The sequence below is a fragment of the Mastomys coucha genome, unplaced genomic scaffold (assembly GCF_008632895.1).
Source record: "Mastomys coucha isolate ucsf_1 unplaced genomic scaffold, UCSF_Mcou_1 pScaffold14, whole genome shotgun sequence".
Taxonomy (NCBI): Eukaryota; Metazoa; Chordata; class Mammalia; order Rodentia; family Muridae; genus Mastomys; species Mastomys coucha.
Window position 1 is genome coordinate 95,424,777 of NW_022196896.1, and position 10,979 is coordinate 95,435,755.

The following is a 10,979-nucleotide window of genomic DNA, read 5'->3' on the forward strand; positions in this document are numbered from 1 at the left end:
AGGCACTGGTGAAAGAGAATGGTTTTTTATGGCAGGAGTTTGAAGAGCTTGGTAAATTTCAAAATGGCCACACTCTGCTCTTCCTGACAGAAACCTAAGGGGATATTCTCTCATCTTTATTTTGACAGCCTGATAAGTCTCCTGGAAGTAAGGCTTAAACTCACAGGATCTCTGTACCACTGAGCTCCCTGAAGGTTTTAAGCATTTGAATTTGTATGTAGTGAGCCTCTAGCAATTAGTCAATTAGAATTTAATGTTTCTTCTCTGGCTCTGGTTCCCGCAAAGATTTCCCCTCAACTAAGTAAATAATCAATCAAAGAATGGGTTTGCAGCAGGTTTCTCTCAGCCCTTCTTGACATCCTTTCCCTAGCATAAGGCATAGCAAAGTCCTGAGTTAGGTGCCCTCTGCCCAAGCCACGTGAAACAGACCAAGAGAGGAAAGCAAGACAAGGCAGATATAATCACATCCAGCTGGTGAGTATTGTGAGCTGGACATTGAAGGCAAGGTTTCCATCACTTTTCCCCAGTAATCAGGACTGTGGAACTTCAGTGATTAAAATACGTATTAGTCAATGATGGGGAACATGTTTGGGGACTGGGATACTCTCTGGGAATAAATATGTGCTGTTTTATTTTATTTTGAATTTCCGTCTGAGCCCAACTTGACATGGAGTCTCCTTGTGTATGACTTGTCATAACTGTCCTTAGTGGGATCCTTTGGAGAAAGGCTCCTTTCTTATAAGACCTTTGCTAGACTCTTCCCATATTTTCAGAGCCCATAAGCCTGCTAATGCATACATATGGCCAGAGCCAAGTCTCATCTCAATGCATTTTATGTCACAAAGCATCCATCCATCTCACACATACAGAGAAAATGCTACAGTGTACCACCTCTTTGCTGGTGTTTTGTGCATGTTGCTTAATTTCACTGCTTCTGTCAAGCCATTCTTTATCAGAGTCTAACAGCCTTTGAGTGCATAGTGCTCTATCACTTATGTAAGGCTTGTATTGATCTTTCTGGTGTGTACTCTAAAGTGCCTGGCATCGAAAGCCAGTGAGGCAGCCGGGTTGAGCAGTATGGGCCATTTACAAACTTCAGGATGAGATGCCGCAGGATGCCAGGGAAAATGTTTTTGTTTTTCCAGAGGGAACCATAGTTCATGAAATGTGGTTAACGTACCATTTTTGTATAGCCTTAAAATCATTTTATAACCACACTGAGTGCCTCTAAACATTAAATATATTTTATAAGTAGTTGGTTAACTAGCTGTTGTAAGCTTTAAATAGTAAATAAAATGGAAAGACACTAAATAGTGACTATATTTCATAGAGTAAGATGCTTTTCTAGCCACTCAATAATTCTCAACGTTAAGAAAAATTGATTTTCCAACTGCTGAGTGCCTCTAAAAATTAGCATCTTATCTTCCTAGAGGGGATGCTTTTTAGCTAGTGTCCTTTCTGTCAGCTTTTGACTTAATGGGCTGCAAGGTTCCCTTCTTGCTGAAAATTTCTGTAGGCTCTGTTGGAGTATAATTTTACTTGGACATATAATAATTAACTGAGCAAAGTATACAATAAGATAATTGCATGTTCTGTTCTATACCGTAATTGCAAACAAGTAGCTTACCTATTGGCTGTTCTTAGCTCTTGCCTCTTGCCTTCTACTCTCAAGAGCAGGACTTTATGGAGTGACCAAATAGAAGAGTTATTAATTCTCAAGACCTTTAAACAGCATCTGTGAACAATACATGCAATTTTTCACTTCCAAACACCTGCTAGGGGAAAGGAATTCCCCAAGGTGACAAGAATCACTTTTAACAAGAATCATTTTTTTTTTAATGTAAAGGTAAATCAACTTTCTGGTTCTTTATCAGCTCTGTCTGATCTTAAAGAAAAACATATTGCTGGGCCAGGATGGTGGTTCAGAGGAAAGAAGTACTTGCCACCAAGCTTGGCAAACTGAATTCAATCCCCTGGACCTACATGGTAGACAATGTGAAAGTTGTTCTCTGACTTCCAAATATCCACTAAAGTATATGCCCACCTCCACACACTATATTAATTAGTTAATTAATTAAAATTTAAAAATCACATTGCGGGCTGGTGAGATGGCTCAGCGGGGAAGAGCACGGACTGCTCTTCAGAAGGTCATGAGTTCAAATCCCAGCAACCACACGGTGGCTCACAACCATCCGTAATGAGATCTGACACCCTCTTCTGGTGCATCTGAAGGCAGCTACAGTGTACTTACATATAATAAATAAATAAATCTTTAAAAAAATATATCACATTGCGAGGCTGAGACTTCCCATACAAATAACTTACCCTATTACAGAAGTTGAAAAACAAACAAGACACGTCACACTTATGTAGAACAGCAGTAAAAGGGTCAGCTCTTACTTCTGTAAATTACAAAGCCGCTGAGTGACCTTTGATAGAGCCAAGTCAAAGGACTTCTCTAAATAACATATATCATTAAAACATTATATATAAAATTATATGCACACACATCCTTGTCAGTGAAACAGCATTGTAGCATTTATGGTTTTAGATAGATCCGGTGTCTAGATAATTGCCAAGATTCCTTTGAGATCTATTGATGTTTAAATTCCTTCTAGCCTCTTCTCCCATTCTGAGGACCAATGTGACACACTGATGTATGGCATTTCTCCCTGTTCCACAACAGTAAGTGGCCAGCATGTGGCAGACTGAAGGACACATAAGCATCACACTTCTTGGGTACATGTGCTTATATTTAGAAGTAATATAAGCCAGGTTCAAAACTCTCCTCAGATACACCCTTTAAAACCCCCACTGATATCAGTGAGAATCCATATGGGATCAAATGAGGACAGGTTATTGACTTATGGCCAAATGCAGAAATGAGCTGGTACTTATTCAGCCATGATAGACTGATAGTTCCAGAAGGCTTTTGGATGGTGTAGCCAAAAGGAAAACATCCCAAAAATGCCATACTCCCTGGATAGGAATACTGTCTGAGTGACCACTGTATTCCTGGAAACTAGTCAATAATTGTTGTTCAATGAATGCTATGTGAAGCTAAACTAAAATTCAAGCAAATGCACCACAATAGACAGAAAATGTCTAAAATAGAAAGCCCCAGGGACCTTGAGACTACGCTCAATGTGAGCCCTCTCTTTGAATGTTATAAGAAAAGTGGTCATGAAAATTATGTGTCCAAATTATTTTGGTTTTTTCCTTTTGTTTTTTGGGGGTTTTTTTTGGTGGGGTGTTAGATTTGATCCAAATCCAAATAAAACTTCTCTGGCAAGAAATCAGAATGAGGTCTTACACGTCTTCAATATACACATATCTCAAAATATAGATGAGAGAGAGAATACAAATGTCAGAACACATTGCCATTATTTGGACAATGTCACTTTATTACTGAAGTAAATTATAGTGGTTAATATTAGTAGATGGATAATTAAGTACCAGTACTGTTTAAGAGACCCATGTATATTGTCTGATCTAATCTTAATCTTTAGTCCTTAGGTATGCATTATTATTGGGTACTTGTAAGGAAAAGAATCACCACTGTTTTTTGAAAAACCTCCAGGATAGAATAGTTGAGAATGCAGATGAAGCTATAGCAGTAATCACTGTAATTAAAATCTGAAGTACTATACTCTCCTATGATGCCCATAAGAATAGTCTCTCCAATTAGTTTAAAGTCCATGATATAAGAAGCCATTATAAAGAACAATATGAAACACAGAGGAGTCAGCAAACCAGAAGTCCAAAAAAAAAAAGATGTGACTCAGAAAGAAACAAATGCCATAGCCACAGTTGGAGAAAGACTTTACCTGCCCTCTGGTATGAGCTCAGTAAATATAATCCTAGGGATTAAAGTATGTGTGCATTTCTATCTTCTTAATGCTTCAGAGAAGGAAAGGGCCAACAATTGTATATACAACAGGATATTTTCCACTATGCTTAACCATTGGCAAAATTGTCGATTCAGAGCTTATATATCAGATCTTGTTAGGAACTGTGATTCTATTAAGACCCAATCCATGTCGTTCCTGAAGTCCATATCTGCTTCCTGGGAAGCTACCATGCCTAAAAGGCCACATCAACTCTTCCTTTAAACTGTGTTTGCAAAGTTTTGTTAATAATGTTAGAGACTGGAGAGATGACTCACAATTAGGAGCACTGAATGCTTATCCACAAGACCCAGGTTTAATTTCCTGTGCCCAGATATTGGCTCACAACTACATGGTAACAACTGTTCGAGGGTGAACTAGCATCCTCTTCTAGCCTCTGTGGGACTGTACATATGTGGTGCAGAAACATGCATGCAAGCAAAGCACCCGTATACACAAAATAAAAATAAATGAATTTAACAAAAGTGTCAATGAAAGGTAGATAAAATGGGCTCTTTTTTTAAGAAGCAAAGAAACAGAAGAATTGTCATAACTTCTGAACAACAACACTCCCCCCCTCCCCGACACACACACATGTTGCTGTTTTTCTACTTCAGCTACATAAGAGACTGACTCTGATTTTTACCTAACTCAGTATTTAGTCAACAAGTATTTCCCAAAATACTATGGCAGGCACAAGGCTAGACTCCATGGACAAGTCAATGAAAGAATTCTATATAACTAACTCCCCCCCCAAAAAAAGAAACCTGAAATATGAAGATGGCAAGTGCTATAATGAGATGGATATGGGTGCCTTTGGGAAGAAAGGAATTTAGTGAGATCAGATGAATGTGAAAGTTCCTATAGAAATTATATCCCTCAATAAAGATCAGGACCAATCCCTGCAGATAACTGAGGGGAGGTTCCAGGGATACCTGCTATCATATTCAGTGAGCAGCAATGAGGTGAAGGATAAAGTTGGGGTGCGGCAGCTGTTTACCTCAGAAGTCTCTGAGGTTTAGCTCAGCTCTCTAGGCCATAATAAGCACTTTGGGTTTTTATCTTAAGCCAGGTAATGAATACCTGGCAAATGGTATGGTAACCATCTTACTTCAAATGGTCTATTCTGGCCATGGATTTAAAATGTGGAGAAGGAAGGTTAGAATTAGGAAGACAAATTAAGAGACCATTGCAAATACCAACTTCCTTCCTAGGCTTGGGCAAAGATAATAGTGATAGAAGTTTGATGTGGAAGAAATTGAGCTTAAAGCCTCAAGCTTTGCTGACCGACTGCATGTGGGACAGGAAGGGAAGGAAGGGGGAAGAGGGACTTATTTAGTGTTTCCCTGGATAACTAGAGAGTTAGGAATGATTATTCTGTTGTAGTTTCAGTTTTTCTGCCACAACATAAAATTGTGCCACAATGATTGCACTTTTCAGAGTACTGTGACACCAAACAACTGTCTGGCACATGCGCAAACTAAAATAAGTTGTTCATGACCCTGTCTCAAAAAACAGGCAGACAACAAGAAGCAACAAAGAAAGATAGGAAAGTCAACCTGAGGTTTCCACATGCACACAGACAGCAGAAGCAAATAGATGTGGACTTATATACGCCACAAGCAAAAAACAAACCTCAGAAATATGTTTCCATGTAACTGTATGAGAAGTAGAATTCCATGTAGCTAAACTCATTTTTCTTCACTTTTTTGTGAGCACTCTTTTTGTATTCATCTCACCTCTCTCTAAGAGACGTTGAAAGCATTTACTCTTAAAACCTACGTAAAGCCAAATGGTAAGAATTAATAAACAGGAGATTAAAAAAAAAGAATAGAATACAAAAATATGAATTGATAGAACTAACCAAATACTTAGGAAACCTTTGAACCTGGGGCATATCCATTAGTTTTGTTTCTAGCTGAAGTAGTTTTGGAATTTCATACTTCCAGGTACATGTTCCCCCCAGAAGCTCCACCTGGCTGTAATAGCTATGTCTGCCCCCTTCCACAAGATCGTCACCTGGGCAGCTTGCTAAAGGAAGATGCACCTGCCCAAAGGTGCATCAGATACACCACTCCAGAGCTGACCTGAAGTGCCACCCATCCAATTTGACTCCATAAGGAACACTTAGTTATCCACACCTTTGTCCTGGGGCAACCCACTTGGCTGCCAAATCTCAACAAAGCTGCTAAAACTGCATCCTTGGTAAAATGTTCTTTCCTTTTTTCCCTAAGTTTCTCCATCACCATCCCTAGGGAGTAAACCCACAGTCTTATGTATCCTCTATATAACTAAGCTCTAACGGCCCCACATCCGCCTTACTTGATACCTGTGAAGTTGAACTTTTTCTTTAGACACCTTTTTCTTTTTCTGCTGAGATTCCTCCATGCCCTGTGTGATTCCTAAGACCCTAGGCAGGCAAAAGTCCTTTAAGCCATGGTTCTGGCACTGGATGATTTCAAAAGCAATAAACGAGGACCCCAGGTTCAGCTCTCGGCAGTCTGTGCTAACACCCTAAGGACCGAAAGTTCCCAGCTCTAAGCTCACTCACCTTTTTCCAACAGCTTCTCAGGGAGCTCTGTGTTTCCAAATTGAGGGAGGAACACCATGTTGCAGTAAGCCTTCATTATTTTAGATCAAGATCTGATGGCTGAGGATACATGATATAATTCCACTTGCCTTAAAAGGTCCAGGAATTACAGTCAGAAGAATGACAGTGCTCTAGGATTGAGTTGTAAACGCCCATTTTTCTATCAATGTGGTCTAAAAACCTAGATGTGAGGAAGGCATTAAAATTACCTCAGAGAGAGTAAAATTTAATCCTTGATGTCTGTATGGGATATCATGATTCCATTAATGAGTAAACCCAGTAATCCTTCTACTAAATTAGGAGAAAACTGCATACCCAGATTCCTTTCAAGGAACTTAGCAGAATCAAATGGCCCAAAAGAAGTGAGACAGGTAGAAACAACAATTCTTGAAATAAACATCAGGAAATGGAAATAGTCTGCCTTTATCATTCCCACATGTATCCCACTGGTGGTAAGAATAATAGTACACTCAACTTCTTCTCAGACTGTGCCCACACAGTGCCAAAGGGTTGCTCTGAAAGTATCCCATAGCCATCCTCTAAAAGCTATACTTTTCCTTTTTTTGTTTTATTTTGATTTTTGTTGTTTGTTTGTTTGTTTTTGAGACAAGGTTCCTCTATGCAGTGCTGACTGTCTTGGAACTCTCTGTGTAGACCACTCTGGCATCCAACTCAGAGATCTCTCTGCCTCTGCCTTCTGAGTGCTGATTAAAGGTTTGTGCCACCACTGCCCAGCTATACTTCATTTTTACATACATCATTCCCTTAATACTTTTATGGATCACTAAAAGAACTAATGGATGGATTAGGAAAGGTCCAGCAGTACAATGAGTCACATTAGACAGCAGTGACATAGGTGCCTACCTCATAGTCCTCATCACCAAGGGCTATAAAAGGGTGGGGAGATGCAGTCTGTAAGTGCTACTGGAATATATTTCCCTCCAAAATCTTTCCTGTATGTAAAAGAATGTTTCCTTTTTAAAACTGAGTTCAAATTTAGCTCCAGCAGTAATTGTGTTTAAGTTGAGTGTGGCAACAGAGCATCTTGTATTTTCAATCTACAGAAAAAACACCAAGGGTCCATAAATTATCAAATGTAAAGCATTGGGCATTCCATTAGAATATAACAGATGCTGAAAAACACTAAAAAAAAAATGAAGATGGGAGCTAGCATAGGGGACTTAAGAAAGAAACAGTCTAAAACATTGCTAACGTGCAAGCAAATTAGAGACCAGGAATTTATACAGGGGGAGATGATTGCTTGCCTATTTCAGTCCATAAACAACAAAGGATCAACTGAAGTCCAAGGGGCCAGAAAGGCTAAGGCTCCTCTACTGTAGAACCAACTCTACAGTGTGAGTGAAGCTCTACTTCAGTAAACTTTAATATACCAACCTGTTGTCAAAGGCACACACCATGGTAATTTTATGGTAGTGAAAACTCCTGAATTTAGGAACAAGGCAGTGACATCATTCATATGTACATATATCTGTTCTGTTCCATTAGGTTTCCTCGAACTTTAGTTATTTTCTAAGTTACAGGAGGTCTGGTGACATGTATTATTCTAAGCTTTTGTCCTTGTCCCACTTTCTGACACAGCAATCTGACCCCTTTAATTTTGGATGATATGAACATCTTTTGAGCTAATGACATAATATTTAGTGGACTCCTACCTAGGATCTGATCATCAGAAAGGACAAAACCCAATTTCAAGCTTGAAAATTTTGACACCATTCTTCTTCTCTTTAGGGAAGAGAAAAGTGGGTGGGGTTGAAATTAGGCATTAATCATATCTACATAGTGAAGTCCCAGGGAAAACTCAACTGTGGATTTCAGAAAGTTCACAAGCTGGGAAACATACCAACATGTGGTGAAGGACACACATTTAATTCTATGGCAGTCAGAACTTGTGAATTTAGGCATCAAATAGTCTAGAGACATATCTGAACTTTTGACATTGTAGCAGAATGTCAAATGATTGAAAACCATAAAATTACGTCACAAAAATATGATCAGAAAAAACCCTCGTAATTGCTTTAAGTAAGTTTTAGTACTGGGCCACATTCATACCTGAGCTGTACAAAGCTAAGGGTTGTATACATATTTCTAGACTGCTCTACCTCTTCAGTCCTTTGGATATTTAATTGTATTCTTTAACATAACCTTTGCACCAAGTCAGCAAATAATACATAAGCTCTTTTCTAAGGTTCTGTGTGACACCCTAGCAAATTATGAAATACGAGGCAAGTACTGCAGGACTATCCAGGCCAGGATAGGGCTTTTCAAAGGTTTAGTAGTGTTATCTTCCATGCTACTAAACCCACCTTTCAGTCCATTTGATCACTGTGGCTATCCTAGGTGATGTGCTTACAGTCTCTGTGCCATTGCCATTTGATTTATGTGAACGTCTTTTTTTTTTTTTTTGGCTAGTAATTAAAAAAACTACTCTCTTCATTGTACTATTTTCACAGGAACCTTTTTCCTCTTACAGTGTAACCCTTGAGGACTATTTCTAGTATCACTTAACATGCTACTTAACATTACAAGAGAAGGATACTGGTAGATCTATGCTCCACTTTTCCTGTAATTCACCTCTGCTAAATATTCATGTTTATCCATTGTCTTGCTCCTGCATTAAGACTTTCAAACCTTTGCATCCTCCATAAGTAAAAGCCAAAACAAAATAGATTCTGTTTGGAGGAAATCTCACGAATTGGATTCTAGTCTGTCTTTGAAATCTTTTTCTTAGCTCCATGCTTCCCCAGTTCCTCTATCGAGTTTCCCTGTCTACAACTTCTTTCAAAAGAAGTAGTCAGTAGATTGAACTTTCTTTTTCTGCTGCTATCAAAGATGTAACTTTATCCAGACCCACACTCTTCCTTGAAACTTTTCCTAGTTTTAAGGAAGAACTTACTTTTCCCTGCTAATTCTACTGTGTTCCATGTATCAGGCTTTCTCAAATGTGTTATCCTTTCTATAGTGCTTATTAATTTTTTAACACTTTGTTTTGTGTGTTTGTGTGTGTGTGTGTGTGTGTGTGTGTGTGTGTGATTTAGGGATTCTATTGCTGTGATGAAACACCATGGCCAAAAAGCAAGTTGGGGAGGAAAGGGTTCCAAAACACCATTCATCATTGAAGGAAGACAGGAAAGAAACAGGGCAGGACCCTGGAGACAGAAGCTAACGCAGAGGACATGGAGGGGTGTGGTTTACTAGTTTGCTCCCTGAGGCTTGCTCAGCTTGCTTTCTTACAGAACCCAGGAGCACAAGCCCAGAATGGCCCCACCCACAATAGGCTGGGCCCTCCTCCATCAATCACTAATTAAATAATTGTCCTTCAAGTCTGCCTTCACCGAACACTATGTTCTATCATTTTCAAGCCTCTACTACATGCCAGAAAACTTGCATTTGTTCTCTTCAAGTTGTAAGGTTTCTTCTAACAATGCCCATATATTGATTGATAATTTATCCTTCTTTTACTTGACTCTGACTTCATACAGTGCAAGGATATTTTTTTAAATATCTAACCATGACTAGAAAAATAACAGCATATATTAACCTCTAAATGCATGTATGTTACACCAAAAAGGAATCAATTCATTAACAAAATGACATAGGTATGCTAACAATATGAGCTATTTCTAAAATAAGATGATCAGAGTCTTATATTCTTAGAATTTATATAATAGAGTCTTCATGAATAGTCTTATATGAATAAGAAATCTTTTATTTCAATCTATATTTTTATTGATAAAATTCTTCTGTACTGTTATGCTATTCTTTATTTTGGTTCCTATTTTCCCGTCCAGGTTCATCTCTTAGAACATTCGTAAGTTGACCAAATGGTTTTATATATGTTTATTATCTTTGTATGTAGTCTATGTATTTTTGAGCCAAATATATTTAAACCTCTATCTTTTTCTTCTCACCTATATAATGGAAATGATACATGTTTGTGAATATTAATGAAACATTCTGTCATATTCTAATCTTTTTTTTGTCAAACTTTCCAGTGTGGTGAAAACAACTATACAACTTAAACGAGGAGGTACTTCCTTAGCTTACATTATCATTGGCCTTACCATACAGCTATGTTTCCATGGATCTTTACTGTCCTCATCTTTTTTCTTTATGACATCAGAAAATTATAGCCCCACCCCCACTGAAGCCTGATACATATGTTTTAACTTGCCTTTTTTTGCCTGACAAACTCTAATTGGTCCTTTACTGCCTTCCTCATAGGTCATCAGTTCTCTGCTACTATGTCTAGACAGGGACATATTAATATCTTGATTTCTTATAATTGATGTATTGGATGAGCACATCACATCCATTTGACTTCTCTAGGGTAATGAGTTTTTCTTAAGGCTTTTGAGCCATGGCCTAGTGCAATGCTGGAAGATAGTGTACTTGTGGCATTGAATTACTGCTGGGACCACACCATCATTTCATCACCTCCCTCAATATTTCAAACCTCTGTGTCTTTACCATTGTTTATCATT

The 10,979-nt window shown here is 38.4% G+C and overlaps 1 long non-coding RNA gene across 1 annotated transcript; it reads right to left on the reverse strand.

Moving 5' to 3' along the window:
* Positions 1–5,579: 5,579 nt before the first annotated feature.
* On the reverse strand, positions 5,580–10,578 carry LOC116089213. Its single transcript, XR_004118213.1, has 3 exons — positions 10,560–10,578; positions 6,439–6,658; positions 5,580–5,665 (listed from the first exon to the last, which is right to left on the reverse strand). It is a non-coding gene; the product is annotated as an uncharacterized LOC116089213 (long non-coding RNA).
* Between the last annotated feature and the right edge of the window lie 401 nt (positions 10,579–10,979).